This window comes from Cervus elaphus, chromosome 27 (genome assembly GCF_910594005.1).
Source record: "Cervus elaphus chromosome 27, mCerEla1.1, whole genome shotgun sequence".
NCBI lineage: Eukaryota > Metazoa > Chordata > Mammalia > Artiodactyla > Cervidae > Cervus > Cervus elaphus.
The window spans coordinates 1,705,471-1,732,743 of NC_057841.1; positions in this window are offsets into that span (position 1 = coordinate 1,705,471).

Consider the following 27,273-nt stretch of genomic DNA (forward strand, 5'->3'; position numbering starts at 1 on the left):
TTGCCGAGTTGCGGCGGGAACCTGTGGTATATTCTCGAGTTACGACGGGGATGGCCCTTCCACACACGTGTTTGTTCAGCGAAGTCAGGACTCCTGCCTAGTTGCGAGGGACAACTCGGGATTCTCCTCGAGGATTGGCAGGGCAATTGGGACGCCTCTCCAGCTGAGGCGGGAGAACAAGGGTCCCTTCCCACGTGCCACAGGAATCCTGGGACTCCTATCAAGATTCACGAGGAGTCAGGCATCGTCTCCTTTGGAGGCACTGATCTCTGCATCCCTCTGGAGTTTTCAAAGGATGTGAGGACTCCGGTCGCCATGACGTGGGGAACTATGTCTTTCTCTGTGGTCTCCACAGGGGATTCAGACATCCTGTCGTCTTGGGAGATGCAAGACGAGCGTGCATTCAAGTCACTGCAGGCATATCCGGCCTTATTTCGAGTCAGGGCATCGCGGTGTACATTCCACTCGAGGCCGCAAACTCAGGGTCCCTCTCACATAGCTAGAGCTGAGAGAAGCCTCCTCTTGAGGTGCTTGTGGTAAGGTGGTATTTCTCTGGAGTCGAAGCCAGGGACTAACCTCTCATCTCGAGTTGATTTTTGGTCCATGGAGCTCTTTCGTGTTGCTACAGTGACCTCAGGATCCCTCTAGCCTTGAAACAGTGTTCTTGGGCTTTCTCTGGAGTGCCATCAAGGAAATCAAGGCTCCTTTAGTGTGTGATGTGCAACACAGCATTGATCTGCACGCAGTGCAGGGGAATCGGGCCTCATCTCGCGGCGAGGGGGAAGTCTCATGGTTTTCCTCGAGTTGCGGCGGGAACCTGAGGTATATTCTCGAGTTACGACGGGGATGGCCCTTCCACACACGTGTTTGTTCAGCGACGTCAGGACTCCTGCCTAGTTGCGAGGAACAACTCGGGATTCTCCTCGAGGCTTGGTAGGGCAATTGGGACGCCGCTCCAGCTGAGGAGGGAGACCAAGAGTCCCTTTCCACGTGCCACAGGAATCCTTGGACTCCTATCAAGTTTCACGAGGAGTCAGGCATCCTCTCCTTTGGAGGCACTGATCTCCGCGTCCCTCTGGAGTTTTCCAAGGATGTCAGGCCTCCTGTCGCGATGAGGTGGGGAACTAGGTCTTACTCTGTGGTCTCCACAGGGGATTCAGACATCCTTTCGTCTTGGGAGATGCAAGACGAGCCTGCATTCAAGTCACTGCAGGAATATCCGGCCTTATTTCGAGTTAGGGCATCGCAGTGTCCATTCCACTTGAGGCCGCAAACTCAGGGTCCCTCTCACATACCTAGAGCTGAGAGAAGCCTCCTCTTGAGGTGCTTGTGGTAAGGTGGTATTCCTCTGGAGTCAAATCCAGGGACTAACCCCTCTTCTCGAGTTGATTTGTGGTCAACGGAGCTCTTTCATTTTGCTACAGTGACCTCAGGATCCCTCTAGCCTTGAAACAGTGTTCTTGGGATTTCTCTGGAGTGCCATCAAGGAAATCAAGGCTCCTTTCCTTTGTGATGTTCAACACGGCATTGCTCTGCACGCAGTGCAGGGGAATCGGGCCTCATCTCGCGGCAAGGGGGAATTCTCATGGTTTTTCTCGAGTTGCGGCGGGAACCTGGGGTATATTCTCGAGTTACGACGGGGATGGCCCTTCCACACACGTGTTTGTTCAGCGACGTCAGGACTCCTGCCTAGTTGCGAGGAACAACTCGGGATTCTCCTCGAGGCTTGGTAGGGCAATTGGGACGCCTCTCCAGCTGAGGCGGGAGACCAAGGGTCCCTTTCCACGTGCCACAGGGATCCTGGGACTCCTATCAAGTTTCACGAGGAGTCAGGCATCGTCTGCTTTGGAGGCACTGATCTCCGCGTCCCTCTGGAGTTTTCCAAGGATGTGAGGCCTCCTGTCGCGATGAGGTGTTTAACTAGGTCTTACTCTGTGGTCTCCACAGGGGATTCAGACATCCTTTCGTCTTGGGAGATGCAAGACGAGCCTGCATTCAAGTCACTGCAGGGATATCCGGCCTTATTTCGAGTCAGGGCATCGCGGTGTCCATTCCTCTTGAGGCCAAAAACTCAGGGTCCCTCTCACATACCTAGAGCTGAGAGAAGCCTCCTCTTGAGGTGCTTGTGGTAAGGTGGTATTCCTCTGGAGTCGAAGCCAGGGACTAAGCTCTCATCTCGAGTTGATTTTTGGTCCACGGAGCTCTTTCCTGTTGCTACAGTGACCTCAGGATCCCTCTAGCTTTGAATCAGTGTTCTTGGGGTTTCTGTGGAGTGCCATCAAGAAAATCAAGGCTCCTTTCATGTGTGATGTGCAACTCGGCATTGCTCTGCACGCATTGCAGGGGAATCGGGCCTCATCTCGCGGCAAGGGGGAACTATCATTGTTTTTCTCGAGTTGCGGCGGGAACCTGGGGTATATTCTCGAGTTACGACGGGGAAGGTCTTTCCAAACACGTGTTTGTTCAGCGACGTCAGGACTCCTGCCTAGTTGCGAGGAACAACTCGGGATTCTCCTCGAGGCTTGGTAGGGCAATTGGGACGCCTCTCCAGCTGAGGCGGGAGACCCAGGGTCCCTTTCCACGTGCCACAGGGATCCTGGGACTCCTATCAAGTTTCACGAGGAGTCAGACATCGTCTGCTTTGGAGGCACTGATCTCCGCGTCCCTCTGGAGTTTTCCAAGGATGTGAGGCCTCCTGTCGCGATGAGGTGGTTAACTAGGTCTTACTCTGTGGTCTCCACAGGGGATTCAGACATCCTTTCGTCTTGGGAGATGCAAGACGAGCCTGCATTCAAGTCACTGCAGGCATATCCGGCCTTATTTCGAGTCAGGGCATCGCGGTGTCCATTCCACTTGAGGCCGCAAACTCAGGGTCCCTCTCACATACCTAGAGCTGAGAGAAGCCTCCTCTTGAGGTGCTTGTTGTAAGGTGGTATTCCTCTCGAGTCGAAGCCAGGGACTAACCTCTCATTTCGAGTTGATTTTTGGTCCACGGAGCTCTTTCGTGTTGCTACAGTGACTTCAGGATCCCTCTAGCCTTGAAACAGTGTTCTTGGGCTTTCTCTGGAGTGCCATCAAGGAAATCAAGGCTCCTTTCCTGTATGATGTGCAACACGGCATTGCTCTGCACGCAGTGCCGGGGAATCGGGACACATCTGGCGGCGAGGGGGAAGTCTCATGGTTTTTCTCGAGTTGCGGCGGGAACCTGGGGTATATTCTCGAGTTACGACGGGGATGGCCCTTCCACACACGTGTTTGTTCAGCGACGTCAGGACTCCTGCCTAGTTGCGAGGAACAACTCGGGATTCTCCTCGAGGCTTGGTAGGGCAATTGGGACGCCTCTCCAGCTGAGGAGGGAGACCAAGGGTCCCTTTCCACGTGCCACAGGAATCCTTGGACTCCTATTAAGTTTCACGAGGAGTCAGGCATCGTCTCCTTTGGAGGCACTGATCTCCGTGTCCCTCTGGAGTTTTCAAAGGATGTGAGGCCTCCGGTCATGATGAGGTGGGGAACTAGGTCTTTCTCTGTGGTCTCCACAGGGGATTCAGACATCCTTTCGTCTTGGGAGATGCAAGACGAGCCTGCATTCAAGTCACTGCAGGAATATCCGGCCTTATTTCGAGTTAGGGCATCGCGGTGTCCATTCCACTTGAGGCCGCAAACTCAGGGTCCCTCTCACATACCTAGAGCTGAGTGAAGCCTCCTCTTGAGGTGCTTGTGGTAAGGGGGTATTCCTCTGGAGTCGAAGCCAGGGACTAATTTCTCATCTAGAGTTGATTTTTGGTCCACGGAGCTCTTTGGTGTTGCTACAGTGACCTCAAAATCACTCTAGCCTTGAAACAGTGTTCGTGGGGTTTCTCTGGAGTGCCATCAAGGAAATCAAGGCTCCTTTCTTGTGTGATGTGCAACACGGCATTGCTCGCACACAGTGCAAGGGAATCAGGCCTCCTTTCGCGGCGATGGGGAAGTCTCATGGTTTTTCTTGAGTTGCGGCGGGAACCTGGAGTATATTCTCGAGTTACGACGGGGATGGCCCTTCCACACACGTGTTTGTTCAGCGACGTCAGGACTCCTGCCTAGTTGTGAGGGACAACTCGGGATTCTCCTCGAGGCTTGGCAGGGCAATTGGGACGCCTCTCCAGCTGAGGCGGGAGACCAAGTGTCCCTTTCCACGTGCCACAGGGATCCTGGGACTCCTATCAAGTTTCACGAGGAGTCAGGCATCGTCTGCTTTGGAGGCACTGATCTCCGCGTCCCTCTGGAGTTTTCCAAGGATGTGAGGCCTCCTGTCGCGATGAGGTGTTTAACTAGGTCTTACTCTGTGGTCTCCACAGGGGATTCAGACATCCTTTCGTCTTGGGAGATGCAAGACGAGCCTGCATTCAAGTCACTGCACGGATATCCGGCCTTATTTCGAGTCAGGGCATCGCGGTGTCCATTCCTCTTGAGGCCAAAAACTCAGGGTCCCTCTCACATACCTAGAGCTGAGAGAAGCCTCCTCTTGAGGTGCTTGTGGTAAGGTGGTATTCCTCTGGAGTCGAAGCCAGGGACTAAGCTCTCATCTCGAGCTGATTTTTGGTCCACGGAGCTCTTTCCTGTTGCTACAGTGACCTCAGGATCCCTCTAGCTTTGAATCAGTGTTCTTGGGGTTTCTGTGGAGTGCCATCAAGAAAATCAAGGCTCCTTTCATGTGTGATGTGCAACTCGGCATTGCTCTGCACGCAGTGCAGGGGAATCGGGCCTCATCTCGCGGCAAGGGGGAATTCTCATGGTTTTTCTCGAGTTGCGGCGGGAACCTGGGGTATATTCTCGAGTTACGACGGGGAAGGTCTTTCCAAACACGTGTTTGTTCAGCGACGTCAGGACTCCTGCCTAGTTGCGAGGGACAACTCGGGATTCGCCTCGAGGCTTGGCAGGGCAATTGGGACGCCTCTCCAGCTGACGCGGGAGACCAAGGGTCCCTTTCCACGTGCCACAGGAATCCTTGGACTCCTATCAAGTTTCACGAGGAGTCAGGCATTCTCTCCTTTGGAGGCACTGATCTCCGCGTCCCTCTGGAGTTTTCCAAGGATGTCAGGCCTCCTGTCGCGATGAGGTGGGGAACTAGGTCTTACTCTGTGGTCTCCACAGGGGATTCAGACATCCTTTCGTCTTGGGAGATGCAAGACGAGCCTGAATTCAAGTCACTGCAGGAATATCCGGCCTTATTTCGAGTTAGGGCATCGCGGTGTCCATTCCACTTGAGGCCGCAAACTCAGGGTCCCTCTCACATACCTAGAGCTGAGAGAAGCCTCCTCTTGAGGTGCTTGTGGTAAGGTGGTATTCCTCTGGAGTCGAAGCCAGGGACTAACCTCTCATCTCGAGTTGATTTTTGGTCCACGGAGCTCTTTCGTGTTGCTACAGTGACCTCAGGATCCCTCTACCCTTGAAACAGTATTCTTGGGGTTTCTCTGGAATGCCATCAAGGAAATCAAGGCTCCTTTCATGTGTGATGTGCAACACGGCATTGCTCTGCATGCAGTGCAGGGGAATCGGGCCTCATTTCGCGGCGAGGGGGAAATCTCATGGTTTTCCTCGAGTTGCGGCGGGAACCTGGGGTATATTCTCGAGTTACGACGGGGATGGCCCTTCCACACACGTGTTTGTTCAGCGACGTCAGGACTCCTGCCTAGTTGCGAGGGACAACTCGGGATTCTCCTCGAGGCTTGGTAGGGCAATTGGGACGCCTCTCCAGCTGAGGCGGGAGACCAACGGTCCCTTTCCACGTGCCACAGGAATCCTGGGACTCCTATCAAGTTTCACGAGGAGTCAGGCATCGTCTCCTTTGGAGGCACTGATCTCCACGTCCCTCTGGAGTTTTCAAAGGATGTGAGGCCTCCGGTCGCGATGAGGTGGGGAACTAGGTCTTTCTCTGTGGTCTCCACAGGGGATTCAGGCATCCTTTCGTCTTGGGAGATGCAAGACGAGCCTGCATTCAAGTCACTGCAGGGATATCCGGCCTTATTTCGAGTCAGGGCATCGCGGTGTCCATTCCACTTGAGGTCGCAAACTCAGGCTCCCTTTCACATACCTAGAGCTGAGAGAAGCCTCCTCTTGAGGTGCTTGTGGTAAGGTGGTATTCCTCTGGAGTCGAAGCCAGGGACTAATTTCTCATCTCGAGTAGATTTTTGGTCCACGGAGCTCTTTGGTGTTGCTACAGTGACCTCAGAATCACTCTAGCCTTGAAACAGTGTTCTTGGGGTTTCTCTGGAGTGCCATCAAGGAAATCAAGGCTCCTTTCTTGTGTGATGTGCAACACGGCATTGCTCGCACACAGTGCAAGGGAATCAGGCCTCATTTCGCGGCGAGGGGGAAGTCTCATGGTTTTTCTTGAGTTGCGGCGGGAACCTGGAGTATATTCTCGAGTTACGACGGTGATGGCCCTTCCACACACGTGTTTGTTCAGTGACGTCAGGACCCCTGCCTAGTTGCTAGGGACAACTCGGGATTCTCCTCGAGGCTTGGCAGGGCAATTGGGACGCCTCTCCAGCTGAGGCGGGAGACCAAGGGTCCCTTTCCACGTGCCACAGTAATCCTGGGACTCCTATCAAGTTTCACGAGGAGTCAGGCATCGTCTGCTTTGGAGGCACTGATCTCCGCGTCCCTCTGGAGTTTTCCAAGGATGTGAGGCCTCCGGTCGCGATGAGGTGGGGAACTAGGTCTTTCTCTGTGGTCTCCACAGGGGATTCAGACATCCTTTCGTCTTGGGAGATGCAAGACGAGCCTGCATTCAAGTCAGTGCAGGGATATCCAGCCTTATTTCGAGTCAGGGCATCGCGGTGTCAATTCCACTTGAGGCCGCAAACTCAGGGTCCCTCTCACATACCTAGAGCTGAGAGAAGCCTCCTCTTGAGGTGCTTGTGGTAAGGTGGTATTCCTCTGGAGTCGAAGCCAGGGACTAACCTCTCATCTCGAGTTGATTTTTGGTCCACGGAGCTCTTTCGTGTTGCTACAGTGACCTCAGGATCCCTCTAGCCTTGAAACAGTGTTCTTGGGCTTTCTCTGGAGTGCCATCAAGGAAATCAAGGCTCCTTTCGTGTGTGATGTGCAACACAGCATTGATCTGCACGCAGTGCAGGGGAATCGGGCCTCATCTCGCGGCGAGGGGTAAGTCTCATGGTTTTCCTCGAGTTGCGGTGGGAACCTGAGGTATATTCTCGAGTTACGACGGGGATGGCCCTTCCACACACGTGTTTGTTCAGCGACGTCAGGACTCCTGCCTAGTTGCGAGGAACAACTCGGGATTCTCCTCGAGGCTTGGTAGGGCAATTGGGACGCCGCTCCAGCTGAGGCGGGAGACCAAGGGTCCCTTTCCACGTGCCACAGGAATCCTTGGACTCCTATGAAGTTTCACGAGGAGTCAGGTATCCTCTCCTTTGGAGGCACTGATCTCCGCGTCCCTCTGGAATTTTCCAAGGATGTGAGGCCTCCTGTCGCGATGAGGTGGGGAACTAGGTCTTACTCTGTGGTTTCCACAGGGGATTCAGACATCCTTTCGTCTTGGGAGATGCAAGACGAGCCTGCATTCAAGTCACTGCAGGAATATCCGGCCTTATTTCGAGTTAGGGCGCGCGGTGTCCATTCCACTTGAGGCCGCAAACTCAGGGTCCCTCTCACATACCTAGAGCTGAGAGAAGCCTCCTCTTGAGGTGCTTGTGGTAAGGTGGTATTCCTCTGGAGTCAAATCCAGGGACTAACCCCTCTTCTTGAGTTGAATTGTGGTCCACGGAGCTCTTTCGTTTTGCTACAGTGACCTCAGGATCCCTCTAGCCTTGAAACAATGTTCTTGGGATTTCTCTGGAGTGCCATCAAGGAAATCAAGGCTCCTTTCCTGTGTGATGTGCAACAGTGCATTGCTCTGCACGCAGTGCAGGGGAATCGGGCCTCATCTCGCGGCGAGGGGGAAGTCTGATGATTTTTCTCGATTTGCGGCGGGAACCTGGGGTATATTCTCGAGTTACGACGGGGATGGCCCTTCCACACACCTGTTTGTTCAGCGACGTCAGGACTCCTGCCTAGTTGCGAGGGACAACTCGGGATTCTCCTCGAGGCTTGGCAGGGCAAGTGGGACGCCTCTCCAGCTGAGGCGGGAGACCAAGTGTCCCTTTCCACGTGCCACAGGGATCCTGGGACTCCTATCAAGTTTCACGAGGAGTCAGGCATCGTCTCCTTTGGAGGCACTGATCTCCGCGTCCCTCTGGAGTTTTCAAAGGATGTGAGGCCTCTGGTCGCGATGAGGTGGGGAACTAGGCCTTTCTCTGTGGTCTCCACAGGGGATTCAGACATCCTTTCTTCTTGGGAGATGCAAGACGAGCCTGAATTCAAGTCACTGCAGGCATATCCGGCCTTATTTCGAGTCAGGGCATCGAGGTGTCCATTCCACTTGAGGCCGCAAACTCAAGGTCCCTCTCACATAACGAGAGCTGAGAGAAGCCTCCTCTTGAGGTGCTTGTGGTAAGGTGGTATTCCTCTGGAGTCGAAGAGAAGGACTAACCTTTCATCTTGAGTTGATTTGTGGTCCACGGAGCTCTTTTGTGTTGCTAAAGTGACCTCAGGATCCCTCTAGCCTTGAAACAGTGTTCTCGGGGTTTTTCTGGAGTGCCATCAAGGAAATCAATGCTCCTTTCCTGTGTGATGTGCAACACGGCATTGCTCTGTACGCAGTGCAGGGGAATCGGGCCTCATCTCGCGGCGACAGGGAAGTCTCATGATTTTTCTCGAGTTGCGGCGGGAACCTGGGGTATATTCTCGAGTTACGACGGGGATGGCCCTTCCACACACGTGTTTGTTCAGCGACGTCAGGACTCCTGCCTAGTTGCGAGGGACAACTTGGGATTCTCCTCGAGGCTTGGCAGGGCAATTGGGACGCCTCTCCAGCTGAGGCGGGAGACCAAGGGTCCCTTTCCACGTGCCACAGAAATCCTGGGACTCCTATCAAGTTTCACGAGGAGTCAGGCATCGTCTCCTTTGGAGGCACTGATCTCCGCGTCCCTCTGGAGTTTTCAAAGGATGTGAGGCCTCCTGTCGGGATGACGTGGGGAACTAGGTCTTTCTCTGTGGTCTCCACAGGGAATTCAGACATCCTTTCGTCTTGGGAGATGCAAGACGAGCCTGCATTCAAGTCACTGCAGGCATATCCGGCCTTATTTCGAGTCAGGGCATCGCGGTGTCCATTCCACTTGAGGCCGCAAACTCAGGGTCCCTCTCACATAGCTAGAGCTGAGAGAAGCCTCCTCTTGAGGTGCTTGTGGTAAGGTGGTATTCCTCTGGAGTCGAAGCCAGGGACTATCCTCTCATCTCGAGTTGATTTTTGGTCCACGGAGCTCTTTCGTGTTGATACAGTGACCTCAGGATCCCTCTAGCCTTGACACAGTGTTCTTGGGGTTTCTCTGGAGTACCATCAAGGAAATCAAGGCTCCTTTCCTGTGTGATGTGCAACACGGCATTGCTCTGCACGCAGTGCAGGGGAATCGGGCCTCATTTCGCGGCGAGAGGGAAGTCTCATGGTTTTTCTCGAGTTGCGGTGGGAACCTGCGGTATAATCTCGAGTTACGACATGGATGGCCCTTCCACACACGTGTTTGTTCAGAGACGTCAGGACTCCTGCCTAGTTGCAAGGGACAACTCGGGATTCTCCTCGAGGCTTTCAGGGCAAGTGGGACGCCCCTCCAGCTGAGGCGGGAGACCAAGTGTCCCTTTCCTGTGCGACAGGAATCCTGGAACTCCTATCAAGTTTCACGAGGAGTCAGGCATCGTCTGCTTTGGAGGCACTGATCTCCGCGTCCCTCTGGAGTTTTCCAAGGATGTGAGGCCTCCGGTCGCGATGAGGTGGGGAACTAGGTCTTTCTCTGTGGTCTCCACAGGGGATTCAGACATCCTTTCGTCTTGGGAGATGCAAGACGAGCCTGCATTCAAGTCACTGCAGGCATATCCGGCCTTATTTCGAGTCAGGGCATCGTGGTGTCCATTCCACTTGAGGCCGCAAACTCAGAGTCCCTCTCACATACCTAGAGCTGAGAGAAGCCTCCTCTTGAGGTGCTTGTGGTAAGGTGGTATTCCTCTGGAGTCGAAGCCAGGCACTAACCTCTCATCTCGAGTTGATTTGTGGTCCACGGATCTCTTTCGTGTTGCTACAGTGACCTCAGGATCCCTATAGCCTTGAAACAGTGTTCTTGGGCTTTCTCTGGAGTGCCATCAAGGAAATCAAGGCTCCTTTCCTGTGTGATGTGCAACACGGCATTGCTCTGCACGCAGTGCAGGGGAATCGGGCCCCATGTCGCGGCGAGGGGGAAGTCTCATGGTTTTTCTCGAGTTGCGGCGGGAACCTGGAGTATACTCTCGAGTTACGACGGGGATGGCCCTTCCACACACGTGTTTGTTCAGCGACGTCAGGACTCCTGCCTAGTTGCAAGGGACAACTCGGGATTCTCCTCGAGGCTTGGCAGGGCAAGTGGGACGCCTCTCCAGCTGAGGCGGGAGACCAAGTGACCCTTTCCTGTGCCACAGGAATCCTGGGACTCCTATCAAGTTTCACGAGGAGTCAGGCATCGTCTCCTTTGGAGGCACTGATCTCCGCGTCCCTCTGGAGTTTTGAAAGGATGTGAGGGCTCCGGTAGCGATGAGGTGGGGAACTAGGTCTTTCTCTGTGGTCTCCACAGGGGATTCAGACATCGTTTCATCTTGGGATATGCAAGACTAGCCTGCATTCAAGTCACTGCAGGCATATCCGGCCTTATTTCGAGTCAGGGCATCGCGGTGTCCATTCCACTTGAGTCCGCAAACTCAGGGTTCCTCTCACATACCTAGAGCTGAGAGAAGCCTCCTCTTGAGGTGCTTGTGGTAAGGTGGTATTCCTCTGGAGTCGAAGCCAGGCACTAACCTCTCATCTCGAGTTGATTTGTGGTCCACGGAGCTCTTTCATGTTGCTACAGTGACCTCATGATCCCTCTGGCCTTGCAACAGTGTTCATGGGGTTTCTCTGGAGTGCCATCAAGGAAATCAAGGCTCCTTTCCTGTGTGATGTGCAACACGGCATTGCTCTGCACGCAGTGCAGGGGAATCGGGCCTCATCTCGCGGTGAGGAGGAAGTCTCATGGTTTTTCTCGAGTTGCGGTGGGAACCTGGGGTATATTCTCGAGTTACGACGGGGATGGCCCTTCCACACACGTGTTTGTTCAGCGACTTCAGGACTCCTGCCTAGTGGCGAGGTACAACTCGGGATTCTCCTCGAGGCTTGGCAGGGCAAGTGGGACGCCTCTTCAGCTGAGGCGGGAGACCAAGTGTCCCTTTCCTGTGCGACAGGAATCCTGGTACTCCTATCAAGTTTCACGAGGAGTCAGGCATCGTCTCCTTTGGAGGCACTGATCTCCGCGTCCCTCTGGAGTTTTCAAAGGATGTGAGGCCTCCGGTCACGATGAGGTGGGGAACTAGGTCTTTCTCTGTGGGCTTCACAGGGGATTCAGACATCCTTTCGTCTTGCGAGATGCAAGACGAGGCTGTATTCAAGTCACTGCAGGCATATCCGGCGTTATTTCGAGTCAGGGCATCGCGGTGTCCATTCCACTTGAGGCCGCAAACTCAGAGTCCATTTCACATAGATCGAGGTGAGAGAAGCCTCCTCTTGAGGTGCTTGTGGTAAGGTGGTATTCCTCTGGAGTCGAAGAGAGGGACTAACCTCTCATCTCTGGTTGATTTGTGGTCCACGGAGCACTTTCACGTTGCTACAGTGACCTCAGGATCCCTCTAGCCTTGAAACAGTGTTCTTGGGCTTTCTCTGGAGTGCCATCAAGGAAATCAAGGCTCCTTTCCTGTGTGACGTGCAACACGGCATTGCTGTGCACGCAGTGCCGGGGAATCGGGCCTCATCTCGCGGCGATGGGGAAGTCTCATGGTTTTTCTCGAGTTGCGGCGGGAACGTGGGGTATATTCTCGAGTTACGACGGGGATGGCCCTTCCACACACGTGTTTGTTCAGCGACGTCAGGACTCCTGCCTAGTTGTGAGGGACAACTCGGGATTCTCCTCGAGGCTTGGCAGGGCAATTGGGACGCCTCTCCAGCTGAGGCGGGAGACCAAGAGTCCCTTTCCACGTGCCACAGGAATCCTGGGACTCCTATCAAGTTTCACGAGGAGTCAGGCATCGTCTGCTTTGGAGGCACTGATCTCCGCGTCCCTCTGGAGTTTTCAAAGGATGTGAGGCCTCCGGTCGCGATGAGGTTTGGAACAAGGTCTTTCTCTGTGGTCTCCACAGGGGATTCAGACATCCTTTCGTCTTGGGAGATGCAAGACGAGCCTGCATTCAAGTCACTGCAGGCATATCCGGCCTTATTTCGCGTCAGTGCCTCGCAGTGTCCATTCCACTTGAGGCCTCAAACTCAGGGTCCCTCTCACATACCTAGAGCTGAGAGAAGCCTCCTCTTGAGGTGCTTGTGGTAAGGTGGTATTCCTCTGGAGTCGAAGCCAGGAACTAACCTCTCATCTCGAGTTGATTTTTGGTCCACGGAGCTCTTTCGTGTTGCTACAGTGACCTCAGGATCCCTCTAGCCTTGAAACAGTGTTCTTGGGGTTTCTCTGGAGTGCCATCAAGGAAATCAAGGCTCCTTTCCTGTGTGATGTGCAACACGGCATTGCTCTGCACGCAGTGCAGGGGAATCGGGCCTCATCTCGCGGCGAGGGGGAAGTCTCATGATTTTTCTCGAGTTGCGGCGGGAACCTGGGGTATATTCTCGAGTTACGACGGGGATGGCCCTTCCACACACCTGTTTGTTCAGCGACGTCAGGACTCCTGCCTAGTTGAGAGGGACAACTCGGGATTCTCCTCGAGGCTTGGCAGGGCAATTGGGACGCCTCTCCAGCTGAGGCGGGAGACCAAGTGTCCCTTTCCTGTGCGACAGGAATCCTGGTACTCCTATCAAGTTTCACGAGGAGTCAGGCATCATCTCCTTTGGAAGCACTGATCTCCGCGTCCCTCTGGAGTTTTCAAAGGATGTGAGGCCTCCGGTCGCGATGAGGTGCGGAACTAGGTCTTTCTCTGTGGTCTCCACAGGGGATTCAGACATCCTTTCGTCTTGGGAGATGCAAGACGAGCCTGCATTCAAGTCACTGCAGGCATATCCGGCCTTATTTCGAGTCAGGGCATCGTGGTGTCCATTCCACTTGAGGCCGCAAACTCAGAGTCCCTCTCACATACCTAGAGCTGAGAGAAGCCTCCTCTTGAGGTGCTTGTGGTAAGGTGGTATTCCTCTGGAGTCGAAGCCAGGCACTAACCTCTCATCTCGAGTTGATTTTTGGTCCACGGAGCTCTTTCGTGTTGCTACAGTGACCTCAGGATCCCTCTGGCCTTGAAACAGTGTTCTTGGGCTTTCTCTGGAGTGCCATCAAGGAAATCAAGGCTCCTTTCCTGTGTGATGTGCAACACGGCATTGCTCTGCACGCAGTGTAGGGGAATCGGGCCTCATCTCGCGGCGAGGGGGAAGTCTCATGGTTTTTCTCGAGTTGCGGCGGGAACCTGGGGTATATTCTCGAGTTACGACGGGGATGGCCCTTCCACACACGTGTTTGTTCAGCGACGTCAGGACTCCTGCCTAGTTGCGAGGGACACCTTGGGATTCTCCTCGAGGCTTGGCAGGGCAATTGGGACGCCTCTCCAGCTGAGGCGGGAGACCAAGGGTCCCTTTCCACGTGCCACAGGAATCCTGGGACTCCTATCAAGTTTCACGAGGAGTGAGGCATCGTCTCCTTTGGAGGCACTGATCTCCGCGTCCCTCTGGAGTTTTCAAAGGATGTGAGGCCTCCGGTCGCGATGAGGTGGGGAACTAGGTCTTTCTCTGTGGTCTCCACAGGGAATTCAGACATCCTTTCGTCTTGGGAGATGCAAGACGAGCCTGCATTCAAGTCACTGCAGGCATATCCGGCTTTATTTCGAGTCAGGGCATCGCGGTGTCCATTCCACTTGAGGCCGCAAATTCAGGGTCCGTCTCACATACGTAGAACTGAGAGAAGCCTCCTCTTGAGGTGCTTGTGATAAGGTGGTATTCCTCTGGAGTCCAAGCCAGGCACTAACCTCTCATCTCGAGTTGATTTTTGGTCCACGGAGCTCTTTCGTGTTGCTACAGTGACCTCAGGATCCCTCTTGCCTTGAAACAGTGTTCTTGGGTTTTCTATGGCGTGCCATCAAGGAAATCAAGACTCCTTTCCTATGTGATGTGCAACAGGGCATTGCTCTGCACGCAGTGCAGGGGAATCGGGCCTCATCTCGCGGCGAGGGGGAAGTCTCATGGTTTTTCTCGAGTTGCGGCGGGAACCTGGGTATATTATCGAGTTACGACAGGGATGGCCCTTCCACACACGTGTTTGTTCAGCAACGTCAGGACTCCTGCCTAGTTGCGAGGGACAACTCGGGATTCTCCTCGAGGATTGGCAGGGCAATTGGGACGCCTCTCCAGCTGAGGCGGGAGACCAAGTGTCCCTTTCCACGTGCCACAGGAATCCTGGGACTCCTATCAAGTTTCACGAGGAGTCAGGCATCGTCTCCTTTGGAGGCACTGATCTCCGCGTCCCTCTGGAGTTTTCAAAGGATGTGAGGCCTCCGGTCGCGATGAGGTGGGGAACTAGGTCTTTCTCTGTGGTCTCCACAGGGGATTCAGACATCCTTTCGTCTTGGGAGATGCAAGACGAGCCTGCATTCAAGTCACTGCAGGCATATCCGGCCTTATTTCGAGTCAGGGCATCGCGGTGTCCATTCCACTTGAGGCCGCAAACTCAGGGTCCCTCTCACATACATAGAGCTAAGAGAAGCCTCCTCTTGAGGTGCTTGTGGTAAGGTGGTATTCCTCTGGAGTCGAAGCCAGGGATTATCCTCTCATCTCGAGTTGATTTTTGGTCCACGGAGCTCTTTCGTGTTGATACAGTGACCTCAGGATCCCTCTAGCCTTGACACAGTGTTCTTGGGGTTTCTCTGGAGTACCATCAAGGAAATCAAGGCTCCTTTCCTGTGTGATGTGCAACACGGCATTGCTCTGCATGCAGTGCAGGGGAATCGGGCCTCATCTCGCGGCGAGTGGGAAGTCTCATGGTTTTTCTCGAGTTGCGGCGGGAACCTGGGGTATATTCTCGAGTTACGACGGGGATGGCCCTTCCACACACGTGTTTGTTCAGCGACGTCAGGACTCCTGCCTAGTTGCGAGGGACAACTTGGGATTCTCCTCGAGGCTTGGCAGGGCAATTGGGACGCCTCTCCAGCTGAGGCGGGAGACCAAGGGTCCCTTTCCACGTGCCACAGGAATCCTGGGACTCCTATCAAGTTTCACGAGGAGTCAGGCATCGTCTCCTTTGGAGGCACTGATCTCCGCGTCCCTCTGGAGTTTTGAAAGGATGTGAGGGCTCCGGTAGCGATGAGGTGGGGAACTAGGTCTTTCTCTGTGGTCTCCACAGGGGATTCAGACATCCTTTCATCTTGGGATATGCAAGACTAGCCTGCATTCAAGTCACTGCAGGCATATCCGGCCTTATTTCGAGTCAGGGCATCGCGGTGTCCATTCCACTTGAGTCCGCAAACTCAGGGTTCCTCTCACATACCTAGAGCTGAGAGAAGCCTCCTCTTGAGGTGCTTGTGGTAAGGTGGTATTCCTCTGGAGTCGAAGCCAGGCACTAACCTCTCATCTCGAGTTGATTTGTGGTCCACGGAGCTCTTTCATGTTGCTACAGTGACCTCATGATCCCTCTGGCCTTGCAACAGTGTTCTTGGGGTTTCTCTGGAGTGCCATCAAGGAAATCAAGGCTCCTTTCCTGTGTGATGTGCAACACGGCATTGCTCTGCACGCAGTGCAGGGGAATCGGGCCTCATCTCGCGGTGAGGAGGAAGTCTCATGGTTTTTCTCGAGTTGCGGTGGGAACCTGGGGTATATTCTCGAGTTACGACGGGGATGGCCCTTCCACACACGTGTTTGTTCAGCGACTTCAGGACTCCTGCCTAGTGGCGAGGTACAACTCGGGATTCTCCTCGAGGCTTGGCAGGGCAAGTGGGACGCCTCTTCAGCTGAGGCGGGAGACCAAGTGTCCCTTTCCTGTGCGACAGGAATCCTGGTACTCCTATCAAGTTTCACGAGGAGTCAGGCATCGTCTCCTTTGGAGGCACTGATCTCCGCGTCCCTCTGGAGTTTTCAAAGGATGTGAGGAATCCGGTCACGATGAGGTGGGGAACTAGGTCTTTCTCTGTGGGCTTCACAGGGGATTCAGACATCCTTTCGTCTTGCGAGATGCAAGACGAGGCTGTATTCAAGTCACTGCAGGCATATCCGGCGTTATTTCGAGTCAGGGCATCGCGGTGTCCATTCCACTTGAGGCCGCAAACTCAGAGTCCATTTCACATAGATCGAGGTGAGAGAAGCCTCCTCTTGAGGTGCTTGTGGTAAGGTGGTATTCCTCTGGAGTCGAAGAGAGGGACTAACCTCTCATCTCTGGTTGATTTGTGGTCCACGGAGCACTTTCACGTTGCTACAGTGACCTCAGGATCCCTCTAGCCTTGAAACAGTGTTCTTGGGCTTTCTCTGGAGTGCCATCAAGGAAATCAAGGCTCCTTTCCTGTGTGACGTGCAACACGGCATTGCTGTGCATGCAGTGCAGGGGAATCGGGCCTCATCTCGCGGCGCGGGGGAAGTCTCATGGTTTTTCTCGAGTTGCGGCGGGAACCTGGGGTATATTCTCGAGTTACGACGGGGATGGCCCTTCCACACACGTGTTTGTTCAGCGACGTCAGGACTCCTGCCTAGTTGCGAGGGACAACTCGGGATTCTCCTCGAGGCTTGGCAGGGCAATTAGCACGCTTCTTCAGCTGAGGCGGGAGACAAAGTGTCCCTTTCCACGTGCCACAGGAATCCTGGAACTCCTATCAATTTCACGAGGAGTCAGGCATCGTCTCCTTTGGAGGCACTGATCTCCGCGTCCCTCTGGAGTTTTCAAAGGATGTGAGGCCTCCGGTGGCGATGAGGTAGGGAACTAGGTCTTTCTCTGTGGTCTCCACAGGGGATTCAGACATCCTTTCGTCTTGGGAGATGCAAGACGAGCCAGCATTCAAGTCACTGCAGGCATTTCCGGCCTTATTTCGAGTCAGGGCATAGCGGTGTCCATTCCACTTGAGGCCTCAAACTCAGGGTCCCTCTCACATACCTAGAGCTGAGAGAAGCCTCCTCTTGAGGTGCTTGTGGTAAGGTGGTATTCCTCTGGAGTCGAAGCCAGGAACTAACATCTCATCTCGAGTTGATTTTTGGTCCACGGAGGTTTTTCGTCTTGCTACAGTGACCTCAGGATCCCTCTAGCCTTGAAACAGTGTTCTTGGGATTTCTCTGGAGTGCCATCAAGGAAATCAAGGCTGCTTTCCTGTGTGATGTGCAACACGGCATTCCTCTGCACGCAGTGCCGGGGAATCGGGCCTCATCTCGCGGCGATGGGGAAGTCTCATGGTTTTTCTCGAGTTGCGGCGGGAACGTGGGGTATATTCTCGAGTTACGACGGGGATGGCCCTTCCACACACGTGTTTGTTCAGCGACGTCAGGACTCCTGCCTAGTTGTGAGGGACAACTCGGGATTCTCCTCGAGGCTTGGCAGGGCAATTGGGACGCCTCTCCAGCTGAGGCGGGAGACCAAGAGTCCCTTTCCACGTGCCACAGGAATCCTGGGACTCCTATCAAGTTTCACGAGGAGTCAGGCATCGTCTGCTTTGGAGGCACTGATCTCCGCGTCCCTCTGGAGTTTTCAAAGGATGTGAGGCCTCCGGTCGCGATGAGGTGGGGAACAAGGTCTTTCTCTGTGGTCTCCACAGGGGATTCAGACATCCTTTCGTCTTGGGAGATGCAAGACGAGCCTGCATTCAAGTCACTGCAGGCATATCCGGCCTTATTTCGCGTCAGTGCCTCGCAGTGTCCATTCCACTTGAGGCCTCAAACTCAGGGTCCCTCTCACATACCTAGAGCTGAGAGAAGCCTCCTCTTGAGGTGCTTGTGGTAAGGTGGTATTCCTCTGGAGTCGAAGCCAGGAACTAACCTCTCATCTCGAGTTGATTTTTGGTCCACGGAGCTCTTTCGTGTTGCTACAGTGACCTCAGGATCCCTCTAGCCTTGAAACAGTGTTCTTGGGGTTTCTCTGGAGTGCCATCAAGGAAATCAAGGCTCCTTTCCTGTGTGATGTGCAACACGGCATTGCTCTGCACGCAGTGCAGGGGAATCGGGCCTCATCTCGCGGCGAGGGGGAAGTCTCATGATTTTTCTCGAGTTGCGGCGGGAACCTGGGGTATATTCTCGAGTTACGACGGGGATGGCCCTTCCACACACCTGTTTGTTCAGCGACGTCAGGACTCCTGCCTAGTTGAGAGGGACAACTCGGGATTCTCCTCGAAGCTTGGCAGGGCAATTGGGACGCCTCTCCAGCTGAGGCGGGAGACCAAGTGTCCCTTTCCTGTGCGACAGGAATCCTGGTACTCCTATCAAGTTTCACGAGGAGTCAGGCATCATCTCCTTTGGAAGCACTGATCTCCGCGTCCCTCTGGAGTTTTCAAAGGATGTGAGGCCTCCGGTCGCGATGAGGTGCGGAACTAGGTCTTTCTCTGTGGTCTCCACAGGGGATTCAGACATCCTTTCGTCTTGGGAGATGCAAGACGAGCCTGCATTCAAGTCACTGCAGGCATATCCGGCCTTATTTCGAGTCAGGGCATCGTGGTGTCCATTCCACTTGAGGCCGCAAACTCAGAGTCCCTCTCACATACCTAGAGCTGAGAGAAGCCTCCTCTTGAGGTGCTTGTGGTAAGGTGGTATTCCTCTGGAGTCGAAGCCAGGCACTAACCTCTCATCTCGAGTTGATTTTTGGTCCACGGAGCTCTTTCGTGTTGCTACAGTGACCTCAGGATCCCTCTGGCCTTGAAACAGTGTTCTTGGGCTTTCTCTGGAGTGCCATCAAGGAAATCAAGGCTCCTTTCCTGTGTGATGTGCAACACGGCATTGCTCTGCACGCAGTGTAGGGGAATCGGGCCTCATCTCGCGGCGAGGGGGAAGTCTCATGGTTTTTCTCGAGTTGCGGCGGGAACCTGGGGTATATTCTCGAGTTACGACGGGGATGGCCCTTCCACACACGTGTTTGTTCAGCGACGTCAGGACTCCTGCCTCGTTGCGAGGGACAACTTGGGATTCTCCTCGAGGCTTGGCAGGGCAATTGGGACGCCTCTCCAGCTGAGGCGGGAGACCAAGGGTCCCTTTCCACGTGCCACAGGAATCCTGGGACTCCTATCAAGTTTCACGAGGAGTGAGGCATCGTCTCCTTTGGAGGCACTGATCTCCGCGTCCCTCTGGAGTTTTCAAAGGATGTGAGGCCTCCGGTCGCGATGAGGTGGGGAACTAGGTCTTTCTCTGTGGTCTCCACAGGGAATTCAGACATCCTTTCGTCTTGGGAGATGCAAGACGAGCCTGCATTCAAGTCACTGCAGGCATATCCGGCTTTATTTCGAGTCAGGGCATCGCGGTGTCCATTCCACTTGAGGCCGCAAATTCAGGGTCCGTCTCACATACGTAGAGCTGAGAGAAGCCTCCTCTTGAGGTGCTTGTGATAAGGTGGTATTCCTCTGGAGTCCAAGCCAGGCACTAACCTCTCATCTCGAGTTGATTTTTGGTCCACGGAGCTCTTTCGTGTTGCTACAGTGACCTCAGGATCCCTCTTGCCTTGAAACAGTGTTCTTGGGTTTTCTATGGCGTGCCATCAAGGAAATCAAGACTCCTTTCCTATGTGATGTGCAACAGGGCATTGCTCTGCACGCAGTGCAGGGGAATCGGGCCTCATCTCGCGGCGAGGGGGAAGTCTCATGGTTTTTCTCGAGTTGCGGCGGGAACCTGGGTATATTATCGAGTTACGACAGGGATGGCCCTTCCACACACGTGTTTGTTCAGCAACGTCAGGACTCCTGCCTAATTGCGAGGGACAACTCGGGATTCTCCTCGAGGATTGGCAGGGCAATTGGGACGCCTCTCCAGCTGAGGCGGGAGACCAAGTGTCCCTTTCCACGTGCCACAGGAATCCTGGGACTCCTATCAAGTTTCACGAGGAGTCAGGCATCGTCTCCTTTGGAGGCACTGATCTCCGCGTCCCTCTGGAGTTTTCAAAGGATGTGAGGCCTCCGGTCGCGATGAGGTGGGGAACTAGGTCTTTCTCTGTGGTCTCCACAGGGGATTCAGACATCCTTTCGTCTTGGGAGATGCAAGACGAGCCTGCATTCAAGTCACTGCAGGCATATCCGGCCTTATTTCGAGTCAGGGCATCGCGGTGTCCATTCCACTTGAGGCCGCAAACTCAGGGTCCCTCTCACATACATAGAGCTAAGAGAAGCCTCCTCTTGAGGTGCTTGTGGTAAGGTGGTATTCCTCTGGAGTCGAAGCCAGGGATTATCCTCTCATCTCGAGTTGATTTTTGGTCCACGGAGCTCTTTCGTGTTGATACAGTGACCTCAGGATCCCTCTAGCCTTGACACAGTGTTCTTGGGGTTTCTCTGGAGTGCCATCAAGGAAATCAAGGCTGCTTTCCTGTGTGATGTGCAACACGGCATTCCTCTGCACGCAGTGCCGGGGAATCGGGCCTCATCTCGCGGCGATGGGGAAGTCTCATGGTTTTTCTCGAGTTGCGGCGGGAACGTGGGGTATATTCTCGAGTTACGACGGGGATGGCCCTTCCACACACGTGTTTGTTCAGCGACGTCAGGACTCCTGCCTAGTTGTGAGGGACAACTCGGGATTCTCCTCGAGGCTTGGCAGGGCAATTGGGACGCCTCTCCAGCTGAGGCGGGAGACCAAGAGTCCCTTTCCACGTGCCACAGGAATCCTGGGACTCCTATCAAGTTTCACGAGGAGTCAGGCATCGTCTGCTTTGGAGGCACTGATCTCCGCGTCCCTCTGGAGTTTTCAAAGGATGTGAGGCCTCCGGTCGCGATGAGGTGGGGAACAAGGTCTTTCTCTGTGGTCTCCACAGGGGATTCAGACATCCTTTCGTCTTGGGAGATGCAAGACGAGCCTGCATTCAAGTCACTGCAGGCATATCCGGCCTTATTTCGCGTCAGTGCCTCGCAGTGTCCATTCCACTTGAGGCCTCAAACTCAGGGTCCCTCTCACATACCTAGAGCTGAGAGAAGCCTCCTCTTGAGGTGCTTGTGGTAAGGTGGTATTCCTCTGGAGTCGAAGCCAGGAACTAACCTCTCATCTCGAGTTGATTTTTGGTCCACGGAGCTCTTTCGTGTTGCTACAGTGACCTCAGGATCCCTCTAGCCTTGAAACAGTGTTCTTGGGGTTTCTCTGGAGTGCCATCAAGGAAATCAAGGCTCCTTTCCTGTGTGATGTGCAACACGGCATTGCTCTGCACGCAGTGCAGGGGAATCGGGCCTCATCTCGCGGCGAGGGGGAAGTCTCATGATTTTTCTCGAGTTGCGGCGGGAACCTGGGGTATATTCTCGAGTTACGACGGGGATGGCCCTTCCACACACCTGTTTGTTCAGCGACGTCAGGACTCCTGCCTAGTTGAGAGGGACAACTCGGGATTCTCCTCGAAGCTTGGCAGGGCAATTGGGACGCCTCTCCAGCTGAGGCGGGAGACCAAGTGTCCCTTTCCTGTGCGACAGGAATCCTGGTACTCCTATCAAGTTTCACGAGGAGTCAGGCATCATCTCCTTTGGAAGCACTGATCTCCGCGTCCCTCTGGAGTTTTCAAAGGATGTGAGGCCTCCGGTCGCGATGAGGTGCGGAACTAGGTCTTTCTCTGTGGTCTCCACAGGGGATTCAGACATCCTTTCGTCTTGGGAGATGCAAGACGAGCCTGCATTCAAGTCACTGCAGGCATATCCGGCCTTATTTCGAGTCAGGGCATCGTGGTGTCCATTCCACTTGAGGCCGCAAACTCAGAGTCCCTCTCACATACCTAGAGCTGAGAGAAGCCTCCTCTTGAGGTGCTTGTGGTAAGGTGGTATTCCTCTGGAGTCGAAGCCAGGCACTAACCTCTCATCTCGAGTTGATTTTTGGTCCACGGAGCTCTTTCGTGTTGCTACAGTGACCTCAGGATCCCTCTGGCCTTGAAACAGTGTTCTTGGGCTTTCTCTGGAGTGCCATCAAGGAAATCAAGGCTCCTTTCCTGTGTGATGTGCAACACGGCATTGCTCTGCACGCAGTGTAGGGGAATCGGGCCTCATCTCGCGGCGAGGGGGAAGTCTCATGGTTTTTCTCGAGTTGCGGCGGGAACCTGGGGTATATTCTCGAGTTACGACGGGGATGGCCCTTCCACACACGTGTTTGTTCAGCGACGTCAGGACTCCTGCCTAGTTGCGAGGGACAACTTGGGATTCTCCTCGAGGCTTGGCAGGGCAATTGGGACGCCTCTCCAGCTGAGGCGGGAGACCAAGGGTCCCTTTCCACGTGCCACAGGAATCCTGGGACTCCTATCAAGTTTCACGAGGAGTGAGGCATCGTCTCCTTTGGAGGCACTGATCTCCGCGTCCCTCTGGAGTTTTCAAAGGATGTGAGGCCTCCGGTCGCGATGAGGTGGGGAACTAGGTCTTTCTCTGTGGTCTCCACAGGGAATTCAGACATCCTTTCGTCTTGGGAGATGCAAGACGAGCCTGCATTCAAGTCACTGCAGGCATATCCGGCTTTATTTCGAGTCAGGGCATCGCGGTGTCCATTCCACTTGAGGCCGCAAATTCAGGGTCCGTCTCACATACGTAGAGCTGAGAGAAGCCTCCTCTTGAGGTGCTTGTGATAAGGTGGTATTCCTCTGGAGTCCAAGCCAGGCACTAACCTCTCATCTCGAGTTGATTTTTGGTCCACGGAGCTCTTTCGTGTTGCTACAGTGACCTCAGGATCCCTCTTGCCTTGAAACAGTGTTCTTGGGTTTTCTATGGCGTGCCATCAAGGAAATCAAGACTCCTTTCCTATGTGATGTGCAACAGGGCATTGCTCTGCACGCAGTGCAGGGGAATCGGGCCTCATCTCGCGGCGAGGGGGAAGTCTCATGGTTTTTCTCGAGTTGCGGCGGGAACCTGGGTATATTATCGAGTTACGACAGGGATGGCCCTTCCACACACGTGTTTGTTCAGCAACGTCAGGACTCCTGCCTAATTGCGAGGGACAACTCGGGATTCTCCTCGAGGATTGGCAGGGCAATTGGGACGCCTCTCCAGCTGAGGCGGGAGACCAAGTGTCCCTTTCCACGTGCCACAGGAATCCTGGGACTCCTATCAAGTTTCACGAGGAGTCAGGCATCGTCTCCTTTGGAGGCACTGATCGCCGCGTCCCTCTGGAGTTTTCAAAGGATGTGAGGCCTCCGGTCGCGATGAGGTGGGGAACTAGGTCTTTCTCTGTGGTCTCCACAGGGGATTCAGACATCCTTTCGTCTTGGGAGATGCAAGACGAGCCTGCATTCAAGTCACTGCAGGCATATCCGGCCTTATTTCGAGTCAGGGCATCGCGGTGTCCATTCCACTTGAGGCCGCAAACTCAGGGTCCCTCTCACATACATAGAGCTAAGAGAAGCCTCCTCTTGAGGTGCTTGTGGTAAGGTGGTATTCCTCTGGAGTCGAAGCCAGGGATTATCCTCTCATCTCGAGTTGATTTTTGGTCCACGGAGCTCTTTCGTGTTGATACAGTGACCTCAGGATCCCTCTAGCCTTGACACAGTGTTCTTGGGGTTTCTCTGGAGTACCATCAAGGAAATCAAGGCTCCTTTCCTGTGTGATGTGCAACACGGCATTGCTCTGCATGCAGTGCAGGGGAATCGGGCCTCATCTCGCGGCGAGTGGGAAGTCTCATGGTTTTTCTCGAGTTGCGGCGGGAACCTGGGGTATATTCTCGAGTTACGACGGGGATGGCCCTTCCACACACGTGTTTGTTCAGCGACGTCAGGACTCCTGCCTAGTTGCGAGGGACAACTTGGGATTCTCCTCGAGGCTTGGCAGGGCAATTGGGACGCCTCTTCAGCTGAGGCGGGAGACCAAGGGTCCCTTTCCACGTGCCACAGGAATCCTGGGACTCCTATAAAGTTTCACGAGGAGTCAGGCATCGTCTTCTTTGGAGGCACTGATCTCCGCGTCCCTCTGGAGTTTTCAAAGGATGTGAGGCCTCCGGTCGCGATGAGGTGGGGAAATAGGTCTTTCTCTGTGGTCTCCACAGGGAATTCAGACATCCTTTCGTCTTGGGAGATGCAAGACGAGCCTGCATTCAAGTCACTGCAGGCATATCCGGCCTTATTTCGAGTCAGGGCATCGCGGTGTCCATTCCACTTGAGGCCGCAAATTCAGGGTCCGTCTCACATACGTAGAGCTGAGAGAAGCCTCCTCTTGAGGTGCTTGTGATAAGGTGGTATTCCTCTGAAATCCAAGCCAGGCAGTAACCTCTCATCTCGAGTTGATTTGTGGTCCACGGAGCTCTTTCGTGTTGCTACAGTGACCTCAGGATCCCTCTTGCCTTGAAACAGTGTTCTTGGGTTTTCTATGGCGTGCCATCAAGGATATCAAGACTCCTTTCCTGTGTGATGTGCAACAGGGCATTGCTCTGCACGCAGTGCAGGGGAATCGGGCCTCATCTCGCGGCGAGGGGGAAGTCTCATGGTTTTTCTCGAGTTGCGGCGGGAACCTGGGTATATTATCGAGTTACGACAGGGATGGCCCTTCCACACACGTGTTTGTTCAGCAACGTCAGGACTCCTGCCTAATTGCGAGGGACAACTCGGGATTCTCCTCGAGGCTTGGCAGGGCAATTGGGACGCCTCTCCAGCTGAGGCGGGAGACCATGTGTCCCTTTCCACGTGCCACAGGAATCCTGGGACTCCTATCAAGTTTCACGAGGAGTCAGGCATCGTCTCCTTTGGAGGCACTGATCTCCGCGTCCCTCTGGAGTTTTCAAAGGATGTGAGGCCTCCGGTCGCGATGAGGTGCGGAACTAGGTCTTTCTCTGTGGTCTCCACAGGGGATTCAGACATCCTTTCGTCTTGGGAGATGCAAGACGAGCCTGCATTCAAGTCACTGCAGGCATATCCGGCCTTATTTCGAGTCAGGGTATCGCGGTGTCCATTCCCCTTGAGGCCGCAAACTCAGGGTCCCTCTCACATACATAGAGCTAAGAGAAGCCTCCTCTTGAGGTGCTTGTGGTATGGTGGTATTCCTCTGGAGTCGAAGCCAGGGATTATCCTCTCATCTCGAGTTGATTTTTGGTCCACGGAGCTCTTTCGTGTTGATACAGTGACCTCAGGATCCCTCTAGCCTTGACACAGTTTTCTTGGGGTTTCTCTGGAGTACCATCAAGGAAATCAAGGCTCCTTTCCTGTGTGATGTGCAACACGGCATTGCTCTGCACGCAGTGCAGGGGAATCGGGCCTCATTTCTCGGGGAGGGGGAAGTCTCATGGTTTTTCTCGAGTTGCGGTGGGAACCTGGGGTATAATCTCGAGTTACGACATGGATAGCCCTTCCACACACGTGTTTGTTCAGCGACGTCAGGACTCCTGCCTAGTTGCAAGGGACAACTCGGGATTCTCCTCGAGGCTTGGCAGGGCAAGTGGGACGCCTCTCCAGCTGAGGCGGGAGACCAAGGGTCCCTTTGCATGTGCCACAGGAATCCTGGGACTCCTATCAAGTTTCACGAGGACTCAGGCATCGTCTCCTTTGGAGGCACTGATCTCCGCGTCCCTCTGGAGTTTTCAAAGGATGTGAGGCCTCCGGTCGGGATGAGGTGGGGAACTAGGTCTTTCTCTGTGGTCTCCACAGGGAATTCAGACATCCTTTCGTCTTGGGAGATGCAAGACGAGCCTGCATTCAAGTCACTGCAGGCATATCCGGCCTTATTTCGAGTCAGGGCATCGCGGTGTCCATTCCACTTGAGGCCGCAAACTCAGGGTCCCTCTCACATACATAGAGCTGAGAGTAGCCTCCTCTTGAGGTGCTTGTGGTAAGGTGGTATTCCTCTGGAGTCGAAGCCAGGGACTATCCTCTCATCTCGAGTTGATTTTTTGTCCACGGAGCTCTTTCGTGTTGATACAGTGACCTCAGGATCCTTCTAGCCTTGACACAGTGTTCTTGGGGTTTCTCTGGAGTACCATCAAGGAAATCAAGGCTCCTTTCCTGTGTGATGTGCAACACGTCATTGCTCTGCACGCAGTGCAGGGGAATCGGGCCTCATTTCGCGGCGAGAGGGAAGTCTCATGGTTTTTCTCGAGTTGCGGTGGGAACCTGGGGTATAATCTCGAGTTACGACATGGATGGCCCTTCCACACACGTGTTTGTTCAGCAACGTCAGGACTCCTTCCTAGTTGCAAGGGACAACTCGGGATTCTCCTCGAGGCTTTCAGGGCAAGTGGGACGCCCCTCCAGCTGAGGCGGGAGACCAAGTGTCCCTTTCCTGTGCGACAGGAATCCTGGTACTCCTATCAAGTTTCACGAGGAGTCAGGCATCGTCTCCTTTGGAGGCACTGATCTCCGCGTACCTCTGGAGTTTTCAAAGTATGTGAGGCCTCCGGTCGCGATGAGGTGGGGAACTAGGTCTTTCTCTGTGGGCTCCACAGGGGATTCAGACATCCTTTCGGCTTGCGAGATGCAAGACGAGCCTGTATTCAAGTCACTGCAGGCATATCCGGCGTTATTTCGAGTCAGGGCATCGCGGTGTCCATTCCACTTGAGGCCGCAAACTCAGGGTCCATTTCACATACATAGAGGTGAGAGAAGCCTCCTCTTGAGGTGCTTGTGCTAAGGTGGTATTCCTCTGGAGTCGAAGCCAGGGACTAACCCCTCATCTCTCGTTGATTTGTGGTCCACGGAGCTCTTTCACTTTGCTACAGTGACCTCAGGATCCCTCTAGCCTTGAAACAGTGTTCTTGGGCTTTCTCTGGAGTGCCATCAAGGAAATCAAGGCTCCTTTCCTGTGTGATGTGCAACACGGCATTGCTCTGCATGCAGTGCAGGGGAATCGGGCCTCATCTCGCGGCGCGGGGGAAGTCTCATGGTTTTTCTCGAGTTGCGGCGGGAACCTGGGGTATATTCTCGAGTTACGATGGGCATGGCCCTTCCACACACGTGTTTGTTCAGCGACGTCAGGACTCCTGCCTAGTTGCGAGGGACAACTCGGGATTCTCCTCGAGGCTTGGCAGGGCAATTAGGACGCTTCTTCAGCTGAGGCGGGAGACAAAGGGTCCCTTTCCACGTGCCACAGGAATCCTGGAACTCCTATCAATTT